Raw genomic sequence first — 19,401 nt, 5'->3', positions numbered from 1 at the left:
TAGGTAAGAACGGTTCTTGCTAGAAACCCGTAGCAGCCACGTAAAACTTGCAACAACAAAGTAGAGGACGTCTAACTTGGTTTTGCAGGGTATGTTGTGATGTGATATGGTCAAGACATGATGTGATATACATTAGTGTATGAGATGATCATGTTTTGTAAGATATCTCGCAACCGGTAGGAGCCTTATGGTTGTCTCTTTATTGTATGAAGTGCAAGCGCCATGTGATTGCTTACTTTATCACTATGCGTTAGCGATAGTTGTAGAAGCAATAGTTGGCATGACGACCTCGACACAATGATGCTACGATGGAGATGAATGTGTCAAACCGGTGATGATGGAGATCATGATGATACTTTGGAGATGGAGATCAAAAGCACAAGATGATGATGGCCATATCATGTCACATATTTTGATTGCATGTGATGTTTATCTTTTATGCATCTTATTTTTCTTAAAATGATGGTAGCATTATAAGATGATCCCTTCACTGAATTTCAAGGTAAAAGTGTTCTCCCTGAGTATGCACCGTTGTTATGGTTCTTCGTTTCGAGACACCACGTGATGATCGGGTGTGATAGACTCTACGTTCACATACAACGGGTGTAAGACAATTTTACACATGCAGAATACTTGGGTTAAACTTGATGAGCCTAGCATGTACATACATGGCTTCGGAACACCGGAGTCCGAAAGTGTTGGAAATATGCCCTAGAGGCAATAATAAAATGGTTATTATTATATTTCCTTGTTCATGATAATTGTCGATTGTTCATGCTATAATTGTATTAACCGGAAACCGTAATACATGTGTGAATATATAGATCGTAATATGTCCCTAGTAAGCCTCTAGTTGACTAGTCGTTGATCAATAGATGGTCATGGTTTCCTGACCATGGACATTGGATGTCACTGACAACGGGATCACATCATTAGGAGAATGATGTGATGGACAAGACCCAATCTTAAGTGTAGCACAAGATCGTGTAGTTTGTTTGTTAAAGCTTTTCTAATGTCAAGTATCATTTCCTTAGACCATGAGATTGTGCAACTCCCAGATACCGTAGGAATGCTTTGGCTGTACCAAATGTCACAACGTAACTGGGTGGCTATAAAGGTGCATTATAGGTATCTCTGAAAGTGTCTGTTGAGTTGGCACGAATCGAGACTAGGATTTGTCACTCCCTATGACGGAGAGGTATCTCTGGGCCCACTCGGTAATGCATCATCATAATGAGCTCAATGTGACTAAGGAGTTAGCCACGGGATCATGCATTACGGAATGAGTAAAGAGACTTGCCAGTAACAAGATTGAACAAGGTATCGGGATACCGACAATCGAATCTCGGGCAAGTAACATACCGATAGAAAAAGGGAATTGTATACATGATTGATTGAATCCCCGACATCGTGGTTCATCCAATGAGATCATCGTGGAACATGTGGGAGCCAATATGGGTATCCAGATCCCGCTATTGGTTATTGGCCGAAGAGATGTCTCGGTCATGTCTGCATGGTTCCCGAACCCGTAGGGTCTACACACTTAAGGTTCGGTGACGCTACAGTTGTTATGAGAAATAGTATGTGGTTACCGAAGGTTGTTCGGAGTCCCGGATGAGATCCCGGACGTGATGAGGAGTTCCGGAATGGTCCGGAGGTGCAGATCGATATATTAGACGAAGGGTATTGGAGTCCGGAATTGTTCCGAGGGTACCGGGTGACGACCAGCGTGTCCGAAAGGGGTTTCGGAGGCCCCAGAAAGCGTTGGGGGGCCTTATGGGCCAAGGGGAGGGGCACATCAGCCCACTAAGGGGCTGAGCGCCCCTCCCACCCCATCTCACTGTAACACCCTCGATGCGACTATATCTCCCACGTGTCGAGGCACGACTTAGAGGCATAATCGCATTGAAGGCATATGTCGCAAGTTAGGCAATCTTCACAACATCCCATGTAATATAAATCATAAAGGGGAGATAACATAGTTGGCTTACACTCGCCATGTCAAACAAGTACATAAATAACATTACATCATCCAAACACCCATGGCCCGACTACGGCGCCAAAATAAAAGAGAACCCAACATGCGACACGGTCCCGATCACCCCCAACTGGGCACCACTACTGATCATCAGGAAAGGAAACATAGTAACGTTGAGAGTCTTCGTCGAACTCCCACTTGAGCTCAAGTGCGTCTCCTAGAGCGGAATCATCAGGCCCTGCATCTGGTGTAATAGTAATCTGTGAGCCACAGGGACTCAGCAATCTCGCAACCTCGCGATCAAGACTATTTAAGCTTAAAGGTATGGCAAGGTTAATATGTGGAGCTGCAGCAAGCGACTAGCAAGTATGGTGGCTAACTTATTCGCAAAAGAGAGCGAGAAGAGGAGGCAAAGCGCGAGCGAGAAACTAGAGAACAACCTGCGCAAACATAACTCCAACACCGTGTCCACTTCCCGGACTCCGCCGAGAAAAGGCCATCACGGTAACACACTCAGTTGATTCATTTTGAATAAGTTAAGGTTCAAGTTATCTACAACCGGACATTAACAAATTCCCATCTGCCCATAACCGTGGGCACAGCTTTCGAAAGTTCAAATCCCTGCAGGGGAGTCCCAACTTAGCCCATGACAAGCTCTCACGGTCAACGAAGGAATAGACCTCCTCCCAAGACGTTCCGATCAGACTCGGTATCTCGGTTATTCAAGACACTTCGACAGGTTAAAAAAACAAGACCAGCAACACCGCCCGAATGTGCCGACAAATCCCGATGGGAGCTGCACATATCTGTTTCTCAGGGCACACTCAGATTGTCTAAACTTCCGGTAGGCCAGCCCATAGTTTCCCCTGGTAGCCACCAGCGGCTGACAGTTTGGACCAACACTCAGAGGAGCACTGGCCCGGGGGGGGGGGGGTTAAAATAATGATGACCCTTGAGTCTGCAGAACCCAAGGGAAAGAAAAGGCTAGGTGGAAAATGGTAAAACCAAGGTTGTGCATTGCTGGAAAAGCTTTAATCAAGGCAAACTATCAAGGGGTTCCCATTATAACCCAACCGCGTAAGGAACGCAAAATCCGGGAACATAACACCGATATGACGGAAACTAGGGCGGCAAGAGTGGAACAAAACACTAGGCGAGAGGCCGAGCCTTCCACCCTTTACCAAGTATATAGATGCATTAAGATAACATAGCAATATAATGATATCCTAACAAGTAAATAAATGTTCCAACAAGGAACGGCCTCCAAACTTCACCTGCAACTAGCAACGCTATAAGAGGGGCTGAGCAAAGCGGTAACATAGCCAATCAACAGTTTGCTAGGACATGGTGGGTTAGAGGTTTGACATGGCAATTTGGGAGGCTTGAAAGCAAGTGGTAGGCGTCGTAGCATTGGCATAGCAAAAGAGCGAGCAAACTAGCATAACAAAGATAGTAGTGATTTCGAGGGTATGATCATCTTGCCTGCACAGTTGTCAGAGTTGACTGGATCCTCGAAAGCAAAATCAACGAGCTCCTCATTAGCGAACTCGTCTCCCGGCTCTACCCAAACAAGACAAACAAGAAACAAGGGCCCAATCAACCACGTGCAAGGATCAAGCAATATGATGCAATGATGATATGCTATGCGGGATGCGATGCGGGATGCAAAATGCAAGATATGACAGGAAAAGCAAGGTCCTGGCCTCAACTTGGAAATCCAAGTGTTCCACTGGAAAGATGAGATGAAATCGCTTGAAAACAATATAAAGAACACCGGAATCGGAGTTACGGTTTGGAAATGGCAAGCGATTCAAATATGACATCGGTCTGCGATTTACAGCAAGTAGCCATCTAAATGCAACGAAATGAACATGTTACAACACCCAAACATGACAACAAAATACATGTAAGGTATGCATTCAAGATGCTTAACAAAAGTCTAGCACTGAGCTACGGCCAATTCATCCATTAACAGGTTCAAACAAGCATGGCAAAAATGCATATGGCAAACAGATCTCAGACTTAGTGAAATTAACACTTGTCTGGAATTTCAGATCAGGTAGCACTCTTCGGAGCAACAAAACTACATGAAACAGGACCTGAACATGGCAAAGTAAAACATGGCATGGAGCTACTCAAATAGCTTAACAAAAGTCCCTTAGTGACCTTGAGCCAAAAGGGATCAGAAAATATACTAACAAGCACGTGAACATCGCAAAAACATAATCAGTTTTCAGACTTAGTGAAAACTGGCACATGCTGAAATATAACTCAAGTAGGCATGTTTACGAGCTCGATGCACTCACTACGGTGCAAGTAATGAAAAGATAAGAATACATCTATCAAGAACACTCAAAATTCAAGATAGACATGGCAATAGCAATAGCATAGCATGCACGGATCAACTACAACACCATCGGCAAAATTGCAAACAAGTTGACAATCTGCCCAGATTCACAAAGTAGGCAAAGTAGAGCTCAATTGACTCAAGCTAGGGTGCTCCATAATTTCAAACAAAGACATGGATGGATAGAGCACTACAAGATTAACAAAACATCCTTACTGATCATTCCCAAAAGAGGCACGGATCACTAGGAAACAACATGAACATATGGCAACATGAGATAAACAGATCAAGGACTTAGTGGAATTGCTAAGTCCCTGAAAACAGAATTACCGAGTGCCTCACTTTGCAAGCTTGCACTAGTCACCACACACATCACAAAAATACATGGGTTGCACCTCTGGAAAGATGACAAAACCCTTAACAAAACATATGTAGAACATCAGGGCATATCATGCACACAATAATCATGGCAAAAATGACAAAAAGCTAAATGAAGCACCAGATCTGACAATTATCTCAAGTAGCCCTCTTCTAACAGCATTTCGGGCATCAAGATGAACTCAAATGAAAAAGATGCAATGGAATGAAATGATGTACTCTCTGAGATGAACATTTTGATATGCTATCTGCATGAATAGGAGTTACGGATGCAAAGTTACGGGGCTATGAACAGGAGCACATGGGCTAGGGTTTCTGAGAAAAAGTCAACCTTCGAATTCCAGATCTGAGATCTGCACGCGGATCGAGGCAAACTCCGGCGAGGCACTGTTCACCGGCGGAGGGAAGAGCTCGCGGGGCGAGGCCGGAGACGAGGCGGCGGGGGAAGGCGGCGAGCGGCGCGGACGCCGAGGCGACGCGGCGCGGTGGCGGCGGCTGGTGGTGGCGCCGGCGGGCTGAGGCGGCGGGGCCGGCGAGGAGCTTCGGGCGGGCGGCGGAAGGAGTTCCGGCGGGCGGCCGGCAGCGGGGACGAAGGCCCCGGGCAGCGGCGCGTGTCAACGGGCCTCGGGGGCCCCTCCTGGGCCTCCCGGGCCGGCGGCAGCTGGCGAAGTGGGGCGGGCGGCGCGGTGAATGGCAACGCGCCACGTGGCGGCGGTGGGGCAGACGCTGTCCGGTCCGCTCCGGACACGTCCGGCGGCGGCGGCGGTGGATGGATCTAGGGTTAGGGGGGAGAGTGGAACCGCGAATTTGAAGGAGGGGGTCTATATATAGGCATAGAGGGAGCTAGGAGAGTCCAAATGAGGTGCGGTTTTCGGCCACGCGATCGTGATCGAACGCTCTAGATGATGGAGCAGGTTTAGGTGGGTTTTGGGCCAAAATAGAGGGGTGTTGGGCTGCAACACACACGAGGCCTTTTCGGTCCCTCGGTTAACCGTTGGAGTATCAAACGAAGCCCAAATGGTACGAAACTTGACAGGCGGTCTACCGGTAGTAAACCAAGGACGCTTGGCAAGTCTCGGTCCAATCCGGAAATGTTTAATCCCCACACACGAAGGAAAGGTAGAAATGACCACCGGAGGAGAACGAAGCGCCGGAATGCAAAACAGACAACGGGGAAAATGCTCGAATGCATGAGACGAACACGTATGCAAATGCAATGCACATGATGACATGATATGAGATGCATGACAACGATAACAACACATGGAGACAAAGACCCGAACCCGAGAAAATAAATTAACTTAACGCCGGGAACGGCAAGAGTTGGAGCACAAATTGGGAAAGTTACATCCGGGGTGTTACAACACATAACCTGGAGAGGTGGGGGCGCCTCCCCTAGGGCAGCCACCCCTCCCGGCTTGGGGGGCAAGTTTCCTAGGGGTGGGGGCGCCCAAACCCATCTAGGGTTTCCCCTATGGCCGCCGCCCCTACCTTAGGGAAACCCTAGGGCACCTCCGCCTCCCCCTTCCCCCTATATATAGTGAGGGAGAGAGAGGGCAGCCGCACCCTTCCCCTGGCGCAGCCCCTCCCCCTCTCCTACACATCCTCCTCCTCCATAGCGCTTGGCGAAGCCCTGCCGGAGAACCACAAGCTCCATCACCACCACGCCGTCGTGCCGTCAGAGTTTTCCCTCAACTTCTCCTCTCCCCTTGCTGGATCAAGAAGGAGGAGACGTCCCCGGGCTGTACGTGTGTTGAACGCGGAGGCGCCGTTGTTCGGCGCTTAGATCAGAATCGACCGCGATCTGAATCGCTGCGTGTACGACTCCACCAACCGCGTTCTTGTAACGCTTCCGCATTGCGATCTTCAAGGGTATGAAGATACACCTCCCTCTCTCTCATTGCTAGTATCTCCTATATTGATCTTGGTGACACATAGGAATTTTTTTGAATTACTGCTACGTTCCCCAATAGTGGCATCATGAGCTAGGTCTATGCGTAGATTGTATGCACGAGTAGAACACAAAGCAGTTGTGGGCCATGATTTGTTCAATTTGCTTACCGTTACTAGTCTTATCTTGATCCGGCGACATTGTGGGATGAAGCGGCCTGGACCGACCTTTCACGTATGCTTACGTGAGACTGGTTCCACCGACTGACATGCAGTTGATGCATAAGGTGGCTGGCAGGTGTCTGTCTCTCCCACTTTCGTCGGATCGGATTCGATGAAAAGGGTCCTTATGAAGGGTAAATAGCAATTGGCATATCACCATTGTGGTTTTGTGTAGGTAAGAAACGTTCTTGCTAGAAACCCATAGCAGCCACGTAAAACATGCAACAACAATTAGAGGACGTCTAACTTGTTTTTGCAGGGTTTTGCTATGTGATGTGATATGGCCAAAAGGATGTGATGAATGATATATGTGATGTATGAGATTGATCATGTTGTTGTAATAGGAATCACGACTTGCATGTGGATGAGTATGACAACCAGCAGGAGCCATAGGAGTTGTCTTAATTTATTTATGACCTGCGTGTCAATGAAAACGCCATGTAATTACTTTACTTTATTGCTAAACGTTAGCCATAGTAGTAGAAGTAATAGTTGGCGAAACAGATCATGGTGTCATGCCGGTGATGATGGTGTTCATGCCGCGCCTCAAAGATGGAGATCAAAGGCGCAAGATGATATTGGCCATATCATGTCACTTTATGATTTGCATGTGATGTTTGTCATGTTTACATCTTATTTGCTTAGAACGACGGTAGCATAAATAAGATGATCCTTCACTAAAATTTCAAGAAAGTGTTCCCCCTAACTATGCATCGTTGCGAAGGTTCCTTGTTTCAAAGCACCACGTGATGATCGGGTGTGATAGATTCTAACGTTCGCATACAACGGGTGTAAGCCAGATTTACACACGCAACACACTTAGGTTGACTTGACGAGCCTAGCATGTACAGACATGGCCTCGGAACACGGAAGACCGAACGGTCGAACATGAGTCGTATAGAAGATACGATCAACATGGAGATGTTCACCGTTGATGACTAGTCCGTCTCATGTGATGATCGGACATGGCCTTGTCGATTCGGATCATGTATCACTTAGATGACTAGAGGGATGTCTATCTGAGTGGGAGTTCATTGAATAATTTGATTAGATGAACTTAATTATCATGAACATAGTCTAAATTGTCTTTGCAAATTATGTTGTGGATTAATAGCTCGCGCTTTAGCTCTTTGTTTTAATACGTTCCTAGAGAAAGACTAAGTTGAAAGATATTGTAAGCAATTGTGCGGACTAGGGCCGTAGTCTGAGGATTGTCCTCACTGCTACACAGAAGGCTTCTATCCTTGATGCACCGCTCAGTGTGCCAACCCCTCTGGCATCGTCTGTGGATGTTGCGAACATCTGGTAGACATGTTCTGATGACTACCTGATAGTTTAGTGCGCTGCTACCTCTTGAGCACTGCGTTGGTTTTCCCTTGAAGAGGAAAGGGTGATGCAGCAAAGTAGCGTAAATATTTCCCTCAGTTTTTGATAACCAAGGTATCAATCCAGTAGGAGGACACGCATGAGTCCCTTGCACCTACACAAACAAATAAAATCCTCGCAACCAACGCAATAAAGGGGTTGTCAATCCCTTCACGGTCACTTACGAAAGTGAGATCTGATAGATATGATAAGATAATATTTTTGGTATTTTTGTGATAAAGATGCAAAGTAAATAAAGCGAAATAAAAACGGCACCAGAAATAGCCTGTTGGCGGGAGATTAATATGATGGAAAATAGACCCGGGAGCCATAGGTTTCACTAGTGGCTTCTCTCGAGAGCATAAGTATTACGGTGGGTAAACAAATTACTGTTGAGCAATTGACAGAATTGAGCATAGTTATGAGAATATCTAGGTATGATCATGTATATAGGCATCACGTCTGAGACAAGTAGACCGACTCCTGTCTGCATCTACTACTATTACTCCACACATCGACCGCTATCCAGCATGCATCTAGAGTATTAAGTTCAAAGGAACAGAGTATCGCTTTAAGTAAGATGACATGATGCAGAGGGGTAAACTCATGCAATATGATATAAACCCCATCTTGTTATCCTCGATGGCAACAATACAATACATGATGATCTTAAAAAAAACAATACAATACGTGCCTTGCCGCCCCTATTGTCACTGGGAAAGGACACCGCAAGATTGAACCCAAAGCTAAGCACTTCTCCCATTGCAAGAAAGATCAATCTAGTAGGCCAAACCAAACTGATAATTCGAAGAGACTTGCAAAGATAACCAATCATACATAAAAGAATTCAGAGAAGATTCGAATATTGTTCATAGATAAACTTGATCATAAACCCACAATTCATCGGTCTCAACAAACACACCGCAAAAGAAGATTACATCGAATAGATCTCCACGAGAATCGTGGAGAACTTTGTATTGAGATCCAAAGAGAGAAGAAGCCATCTAGCTAATAACTATGGACCCGAAGGTCTAAGGTAAACTACTCACACATCATCGGAGAGGCTATGGTGTTGATGTAGAAGCCCTCCGTGATCGATGCCCCCTCCGGCGGAGCTCCGGGAAAGGCCCCAAGATGGGATCTCACGGGTACAGAAGGTTGCGGTGGTGGAATTAGGTTTTTGGCTCCGTATCTGGTAGTTTGGGGGTATGCAGGTATATATAGGAGGAAGAAGTACGTCGGTGGAGCAACATGGCCCCCACGAGAGTGGAGGGCGCACCTGGGGGGGGGGGGGGTAGGCGCACCCCCCTACCTCGTGTCTTCCTGGTAGCTTTCTTGACGTAGGGTCCAACTCCTCTGGATCACGTTCGTTCCAAAAATCACGTTACCGAAGGATTCATTCCGTTTGGACTCCGTTTGATATTCTTTTTCTGCGAAACTCTGAAATAGGCAAAAAACAACACTTCTGGGCTGGGCCTCCGGTTAATAGGTTAGTCCCAAAAATAATATAAAAGTGTATAATAAAGCCCAATAATGTCCAAAACAGAATATAATATAGCATGGAACAATAAAAAATTATAGATACGTTGGAGACATATCAAGCATCCCCAAGCTTAATTCCTGCTCGTCCTCGAGTAGGTAAATGATAAAAACAGAATTTTTGATGTGGAATGCTACTTGGCATAATTTCAATGTAATTATCTTAATTGTGGTATGAATATTCAGATCCGAAAGATTCAAGACAAAAGTTTAATATTGACATAAAAATAATAATACTTCAAGCATACTAACTAAGCAATTATGTCTTCTCAAAATAACATGGCCAAAGAAAGTTCTCCCTACAAAATCATATAGTCTGGCTATGCTCTATCTTCACCACACAAAGTATTTAAATCCAGCACAACCCCGATGCCAAGCCAAGCAATTGTTTCATACTTTTGGTGTTCTCAAACTTTTTCAATCTTCACGCAATACATGAGCGTGAGCCATGGACATAGCACTATATGTGGAATAGAATGGTGGTTGTGGAGAATACAAAAAAGAGAAGATAGTCTCACATCAACTAGGCATATCAATGGGCTATGGAGATGCCCATTAATAGATATCAATGTGACTGAGTAGGGATTGCCATGCAACGGATGCACTAGAGCTATAAGTATATGAAAGATCAACAAAATGAACTAAGTGGGTGTGCATCTAGCTCGCTTGCTCATGAAGACCTAGAGCATTTTGAGGAAGCCCATCATTGGAATATACAAGCCAAGTTCTATAATGAAAAATTCCCACTAGTATATGAAAGTGATATCATAGGAGACTCTCTATCATAAAGATCATGGTGCTACTTTGAAGCACAAGTGTGGTAAAAGGATAGTAGCATTGCCCCTTCTTCTTTTTTGGGGCCTTTTCTCTTTTTTTATGGCCTCTTCTTTTTTTATTTAGTCCGGAGTCTCATCCCGACTTGTGGGGGAATCATAGTCTCCATCATCCTTTCAACACTTGGGACAATGCTCTAAAAATGATGATCATCACACTTTTATTTACTTACAACTCAACAATTACAACTCAATACTTAGAACAAAATATGACTCTATGTGAATGCCTCCTGCGGTATACCGGGATATGCAATGAATCAAGAGTGACATGTATGACAGAATTATGAACGGTGGCTTTGCCACAAATACAATGTCAACTACATGATCATGCAAAGCAATATGACAATGATGGAGCGTGTCATAGTAAATGGAACGGTGGAAAGTTGCATGGCAATATATCTCGGAATGGCTATGGAAATGCCATAATAGGTAGGTATGGTGGCTGTTTTGAGGAAGGTATATGGTGGGTATATGATAACGGCGAAAAGTGCGCGGTATTAGAGAGGCTAGCAATGGTGGAAGGGTGAGAGTGCGTATAATCCATGGACTCAACATTAGTCATAAAGAACTCACATACTTATTGCAAAAATCTATTAGTTATCGAAACAAAGTATTACGTGCATGCTCCTAGGGGGATAGATTGGTAGGAAAAGACCATCGCTCATCCCCGACCGCCACTCATAAGGAAGACAATCAATAAATAAATCATGCTCCGATTTCGTCACATAACGGTTCACCATACATGCATGCTACGGGAATCACAAACTTCAACACAAGTATTCCTCAAATTCACAACTACTCAACTAGCATGACTCTAATATCACCATCTCCATATCTCAAAACAATTATCAAGTATCAAACTTCTCATAGTATTCAACACACTCATAAGATTTTTTTACTAATCTTGAATGCCTATCATAATTAAAGCAAATTACCATGCTGTTTTGTAGGACTCTCAAAATAATATAAGTGAAGGATGAGATAACAATTGTTTCTATAAAACAAATCTACCACCATGCTCTAAAAGATATAAGTGAAGCACTAGAGAAAAAACTATATAGGTCAAAAGATATAAGTGAAGCACATAGAGTATTCTAATAATTTTCAAATCATGTGAGTCTCTCTCAAAAGGTATGTACAGCAAGGATGATTGTGGTAAACTAAAAAGCAAAGACTCAAATAATACAAGATGCTCCAAGCAAAACACATATCATGTGGTGAATAAAAATATAGCTCCAAGTAAAGTTACCGATAGACGAAGACGAAAGAGGGGTTGCCTTCCGGGGCATCCCCAAGCTTAGGCTTTTGGGTGTCCTTGAATTTTACCTTGGGGTGCCATGGGCATCCCCAAGCTTAGTATCTTGCCACTCCTTGTTCCATAATCCATCAAAACTTAACCCAAAACTTGAAAACTTCACAACACAAAACTCAAAATAGAAAATCTCGTGAGCTCCGTTAGCGAAAGAAAAAAAAACACCACTTCAAGGTACTGTAATTAACTCATTATTTATTTATATTGGTGTTAAACCTACTTTATTCCAACTTCTCTATGGTTTGTAAACTATTTTACTAGCAATAGACTCATCAAATTAAGCAAACAACACACGAAAAACAGAATCTGTCAAAAACAGAACAGTCTATAGTAATCTGTAGCTAACGCAAACTTCTGGAATCCCAAAAATTCTAAAATAAATTTATGGACGTGAGGAATTTATCTATTAATCATATTCAAAAAGAATTAAATAAATAGCACTTTCCAAATAAAAAAGGCAGCAATTATCGTGAGTGCTAAAGTTTCTGTTTTTTACAGCAAGATCAAAAAGACTTTCCCCAAGCCTTCCCAACGGTTCTACTTGGCACAAACACTAATTAAACACAAAAAACACAACCAAAACAGAGGATAGATAAATTATTTATTACTAAACAAGATCAAAAATCAAGGAATAAAAATAAAATTGGGTTGCTTCCCAACAAGCGCTATTGTTTAACGCCCCTAGCTAGGCATAAAAGCGAAGATAGATCTAGGTATTGCCATCTTTGGTAGGCAATCCATAAGTGGCTCTCATAATAGATTCATAAGGTAATTTTATTTTCTTTCTATGTAAGTGTTCCATGCCTTTCCTTAACGGAAATTGGAATCTAATATTCCATTCCTTCATATCAATAATTGCACCAATCGTTCAAAGGAAAGGTCTACCAAGAATAATAGGACATGAAAGATTGCAATCTATATCAAGAACAATGAAATCTACGGGCACATAATTCCTATTTGCAAAAATAAGAACATCATTAATTCTTCCCATAGGTTTCTTAATGATGGAATCCGCAAGGTGCAAATTTAAAGAGCAATCATCAAAATCACGGAAACTAGCAAATCACACAAAGTCTTTGGAATCATGGAAACACTAGCACCCAAATCACACAAAGCATAGCATTCATGATCTTTAATTTTAATTTTAATAGTAGGTTCCCACTCATCATAAAGTTTTCTAGGGATAGAAACTTCCAACTCAAGTTTTTCTTCATAAGATTGCATCAAAGCATCAACGATATGTTTGGTAAAGGCTTTATTTTGACTATAAGCATGTGGAGAATTTAGCATGGATTGCAACAAGGAAGTACAATATATCAAAGAGCAATGATCATAATTAAAATCCTTTAAATCCAAGGTAGTGGGTTCATTAATATCTAGGGTTTTGATCTCTTCAATCCCACTTCTACCAATTTTTGCATCAAGATCTAAAAACTCCGAATTTTTGGAACGCCTTCTAGGTAAAGGTGGATCATATTCAGTCCCATCATTATCAAGATTCATATTGCAAAACAAAGATTTAATAGGGGACACATCAATAACTTTTAGATCTACATCTTTATTTTCATAGAAACTAGAAGAACACGCTTTCGCGAAACAATCTTTCTTAGCACGCATCCTAGCGGTTCTTTCTTTGCACTCATCAATGGAAATTCTCATGGCCTTGAGAGACTCATTGATATCATGCTTAGGTGGAATAGATCTAAGTTTCAAAGAATCAACATCAAGAGAAATTCTATCAATGTTCCTAGCCAATTCATCAACTTTAAGCAATTTTTCTTCAAGCAAAGCATTGAAATTCTTTTGCGAATTCATAAACTCCTTAACACTAGTCTCAAATTCAGAGGGCATCTTATTAAAATTTCCATAAGAATTGTTGTAGGAATTACCATAATTATTAGAGGAATTACTAGGATACGGCCTAGGATTAAAGTTTCCTATATACACGTTGTTACCAAAATTATTACTACCAATAAAATTCACATCCATAGATTCATTATTATTCTCAATCAAAGTAGACAAAGGCATATCATTAGGATAAGAAGAAACACTTTTATTAGCAAATAATTTCACGAGTTCATCCACCTTTCCACTCAAAACATTAATTTCTTCTATCGCATGCACTTTCTTATTAGTAGATCTTTCAGTGTGCCATTGAGAATAATTAACCATAATATTATCTATGAGTTTAGTAGCTTCTCCTAAAGTGATTTCCATAAAAGTGCCTCCCGCGGCCGAATCTAAAAGATTTCTAGAAGCAAAATTTAATCTAGCATAAATTTTTTGTATAATCATCCACAATTCAAACCATGTGTAGTGCAATTACGTATCATTAATTTCATTCGCTTCCAAGCTTGTGCAACATGTTCATGATCAAGTTGCTTAAAAATCATGATATCGTTTCTAAGAGGGATGATCTTAACGGGAGGAAAATATTTAGAGATAAAAGCATCTTTGCACTTATTCCAAGAATCAATACTATTTTTAGGCAAAGACGAAAACCAAGCTTTAGCACGATCTCTAAGTGAAAAAGGAAATAGATTCAATTTAACAATATCATTGTCCACATCTTTATTCTTTTGCATATCACACAAATCAACACAGCTATTAAGATGGGTAGCAGCATCTTCACTAGGAAGGCCGGCGAATTGATCTTTCATGACAAGATTCAACAAAGCGACATTAATTTCACAAGATTCAGTATCGGTAAGAGGAGCAATCGGAGTGCTAAGAAAATCATTGTTGTTGGTATTAGTAAAGTCACACAATTTGGTATTATCTTGAGCCATCGTGACAAGCAAGCGATCCAACACACGAGCAAACAAGAAGCGAGCAAAAAAGAGGCGAACGGAAAAGAGAGAGGGCGAATAAAATGGCAAGGGTGAAGTGGGGGAGAGGAAAACGAGAGGCAAATGCCAAATAATGTAATGTGGGAGATAAGGGTTTGTGATGGGTACTTGGTATGTTGACTTTTGTGTAGACTCCCCGGCAACGGCGCCAGAAATCCTTCTTACCACCTCTTGAGCACTGCGTTGGTTTTCCCTTGAAGAGGAAAGGGTGATGCAGCAAAGTAGCGTAAGTATTTTCCTCAGTTTTTGAGAACCAAGGTATCAATCCAGTAGGAGGCCACGCACGAGTCCCTCGCACATACACAAACAAATAAAATCCTCGCAACCAACACAATAAAGGGTTGTCAATCCCTTCACGGTCACTTACGAAAGTGAGATCTGATAGATATGATAAGATAATATTTTTGGTATTTTTATGATAAATATGCAAAGTAAATAAAGCGAAATAAAAACGGCACCAGAAATAGCTTGTTGACGGGAGATTAATATGATGGAAAATAGACCCGGGGGCCATAGGTTTCACTAGTGGCTTCTCTCGAGAGCATAAGTATTACGGTGGGTAAACAAATTACTGTTGAGCAATTAACAGAATTGAGCATAGTTATGAGAATATCTAGGTATGATCATGTATATAGGCATCATGTCCAAGACAAGTAGACTGACTCCTGCCTGCATCTACTACTATTACTCCACACATCGACCGCTATCCAGCATGCATCTAGAGTATTAAGTTCAAAGGAACAGAGTAACGCTTTAAGTAAGATCACATGATGTAGAGGGATAAACTCATGTAATATGATATAAACCCCATCTTGTGATCCTCGATGGCAACAATACAATGCGTGCCTTGCTGCCCCTACTGTCACTGGGAAAGGACACCGCAAGATTGAACCCAAAGCTAAGCACTTCTCCCATTGCAAGAAAGATCAATCTAGTAGGCCAAACCAAACTAATAATTCGAAGAGACTTGCAAAGTTAACCAATCATACATAAAAGAATTCAGAGAAGATTCGGATATTGTTCATAGATAAATTTGATCATAAACCCACAATTCACCGGTCTCAACAAACACACCGCGAAAGAAGATTACATCGAATAGATCTACACGAGAATCATGGAGAACTTTGTATTGAGATCCAAAGAGAGAGAAGAAGCCATCTAGCTAATAACTATGGACCCGAAGGTCTGAGGTAAACTACTCACACATCACCGGAGAGGCTATGGTGTTGATGTAGAAGCCCTCTGTGATCAATGCCGTCTCCGGCGGAGCTCCGGAAAAGGCCCCAAGATGGGATCTCACGGGTACAGAAGGTTGCGGCGGTGGAATTAGGTTTTTGGCTTTGTATCTGGTAGTTTGGGGGTACATAGGTATATATAGGAGGAAGAAGTACGTCGGGGGAGCAACATGGGCCCCACGAGGGTGGATGGCGCGCCTGGGGGGTAGGCGCGCCCCCTACCTCGTGCCTTCCTGGTAGCTTTCTTGACGTAGGGTCCAAGTCCTCTGGATCACGTTCGTTCCAAAAATCACGTTCCCGAAGGTTTCATTCCGTTTGGACTCCGTTTGATATTTTTTTCCGCAAAACTCCGAAATAGGCAAAAACAGCAATTCTGGGCTGGGCCTCCAGTTAATAGGTTAGTCCCAAAAATAATATAAAAGTGTACAATAAAGCCCAATAATGTCCAAAACAGAATATAATATAGCATGGAACAATCAAAAATTATAGATACGTGGGAGACATATCATGCGCCATGCTTTACGGCTTAGAGTCGGAGCTCCAAAAGCGTTTTGAACGCCATAGAACATATGAGATGTTCGAAGAGATGAAATTGGTATTTCAGGCTCATGCCTGTGTTGAGAGGTTGAGACCTCTGACAAGACCTTTGCCTACAAGATGGGGGAGAATAGCTCAGCCAGTGAGCATGTGCTCAGAATGTCTGGGTACTTCAATCACTTGAATCAAGTGGGAGTTAATCTTCCAGATAAGAGAGTGATTGACAAAAGTTCTCTAGTCGCTATCACCAAGCTACTAGAGTTTCGTGATGAACTATAACATGCAAGGGAAGATAATCCCGGAGCTGTTCGTCGTGCTTAAGGCCGTAAAGGTAGAAATCAAGAAGGAGCATCAAGTGTTGATGGTTAACAAGAGCACTGGTTTCAAAGAAGGGCAAGAAGGGAAACTTCTTGAATGGCAAGCCAGTTGCCACTCCAGTGAAGAAACCCAAGAACCCAAACCCCAGACAAAGTGTTTCTATTAGGGAAACGGTCACTGGTAGCAGAACTACCTCAAATACTTGGTAGATAAGAAGGTTGTCAACTTCAACAAAAGTATATTTGATATATGTGTGTTATTGATGTGTATCTTACTAGTACTCCTAGTAGCACCTGGGTATTAGATACCGGTTCAGTTGCTAATATTGGTAACTCGAAACAAAGCTACGGAATTAAAGGAGACTAGCTAAGGGCGAGGTGACGATGTGTGTTGAAGTGTTTCCAAGGTTGATGTGATCACCACCGCACGCTCCCTCTACCTTCGGGATTAGTGTTGAACCTAGATAAATGTTGTTTGCATTGGTGTCTGTGTTGAGCATGAACATGATTAGATCATGTTTATTGCAATACGATTATTCATTCAAGTCAGAGAATAATGGTTATTCCGTTTACATGAATAATACCTTCTATGGTCATGCACCCAATGTGAATGGTTTATTGAATCCCGGCCGTAGTTATACACAAGTTCATAACATTGATGCCAAAAGATGTAGAGTTGATAATGATAGTACCACTTTCATGTGGCACTGCCGCTTAGGTCATATTGGTGTAAAGCGCATGAAAGAACCTCCATGCTAATGGACTTTTGAAGTCACTTTATTTTGAATCACTTGACACATGCGAACCATGCCTCTTTGGCAAGATGACTAAAACCCCGTTCTTTGGAACAATGGAACGAGCAAGTGACTTGTTGGAAATCATACATGCTGATGTGTGCGGTCCGATGATTGTTGACGCGCGCGGTGGTAATGTCACCATTTGTGAAGCTTGACTTGTCTCAAAGAAATTTCCGACAAGTTCAAGGAGTTGACTATGATGAGACCCTCTCGATCGTAGCGATGCTAAAGTCTGTTAGAACTATGTTAGCAGTTTCTACATTTTCATTTACGAAATCAGGCAGATGGATGTCAAAACAAAGTTTCCTTAACGGTTTCCATGAGGAAAGGTTGTATGTGATACAACCAAAAGGTTTTTGTCAATCCTAAGGATGCTAAAAGGTATGCAAACTCCAGCGATCCTTCTATGGACTGGAGCAAGCATCTCGGAGTTGGAACATACGTTTTGATGAGGCGATCAACACATTTGGGTTTATACAAAGTTTGCAAGAAACTTGTATTTGCAAGAAAGTGAGTGGGAGCACTACAACATTTCTGAGAGGTATATATGGATGACATATTGTTGATCGGAAATGATGTAGAATTTCTAGAAAGCATAAAGGGTTGTTTGAATGGAGTTTTTCAAAGGAAGACATGTGTAAAACTGCTTACATGTTGGGTATGAAGATCTATAGATATAGATCAAGACGCCTGATAAGACTTTCACAGAGCACATAACTTGACATGATCTTGAAGGAGTTCAAGATGGATCAGTCAAAGAAGGAGTTCTTGCCTGAGTTGTGAGGTGTGAAGTTAAGACTTGAAGCTTGACCATGGCAGAAGAAAGAGAAAGGACAAAAGTCATCCCCTATGCCTTAGCATAGGCTCTATACGATATGCCATGCTATGTACCGCGATGTGCCTTGCCACGTGTCTGGAAAGGGGGTACAAGAGTGATCCAGGAGTGGATCATTGGACAGCGGTCAAAATTGTCCTTAGGAATAAGGAAATGTTTCTCGGTTATGGAGGTGATAAAGAGTTCGGCGTAAAGGGTTACGTCGATGCAAGCTTTAACACCTATCCGGATGACTCTGAGTAGCAAACCGGATACGTATAGTGGAGCAACCATTTGGAATAGCTCCAAGTGGAGCATAGTAGCAACATCTACAATGTGAAATCGAGATTTGCGAAGAACACACGGATCTGAATGTTGTAGACCCGTTGATTGACACTTCTCTCGTAAGCATAACATGATCAAACCCTAGAACTTATTGAGTGTTAATCACATGGTGATGTGAACTAGATTATTGACTCTAGTAAACTCTTGGGTGTTAATCACATGGCGATGTGAACTAGATTATTGACTCTAGTAAACTCTTCGGGTGTTAGTCACATGGTGATGTGAACTATGAGTGTTAATCACATAACTATGTGAACTAGATTATTGACTCTAGTGCAAGTGGGAGACTGTTGGAAATATGCCCTAGAGGCAATAATAACATGGTTATTATTATATTTCCTTGTTCATGATAATGGTCTATTGTTCATGCTATAATTGTATTAACCGAAAACCATAATACATGTGTGAATACATAGATCGTAATATGGCCCTAGTAAGCCTCTAGTTGACTAGCTCGTTGATCAATAGATGGTCATGGTTTCCTGACCATGGACATTGGATGTCATTGACAACGGGATCACATCATTAGGAGAATGATGTGATGGACAAGACCCAATCTTAAGCGTAGCACAAGATCGTGTAGTTCGTTTGATAAAGCTTTTCTAATGTCAAGTATCATTTCCTTAGACCATGAGATTGTGCA

The sequence above is a fragment of the Triticum urartu genome, chromosome 4A (assembly GCF_056163025.1).
Source record: "Triticum urartu cultivar PI428250 chromosome 4A, HENAU_Tu73, whole genome shotgun sequence".
In the NCBI taxonomy this organism is placed as follows: Eukaryota; Viridiplantae; Streptophyta; class Magnoliopsida; order Poales; family Poaceae; genus Triticum; species Triticum urartu.
The sequence above is the reverse complement of the archived record's forward strand: the minus strand, read 5'-3'. Positions refer to the sequence as shown.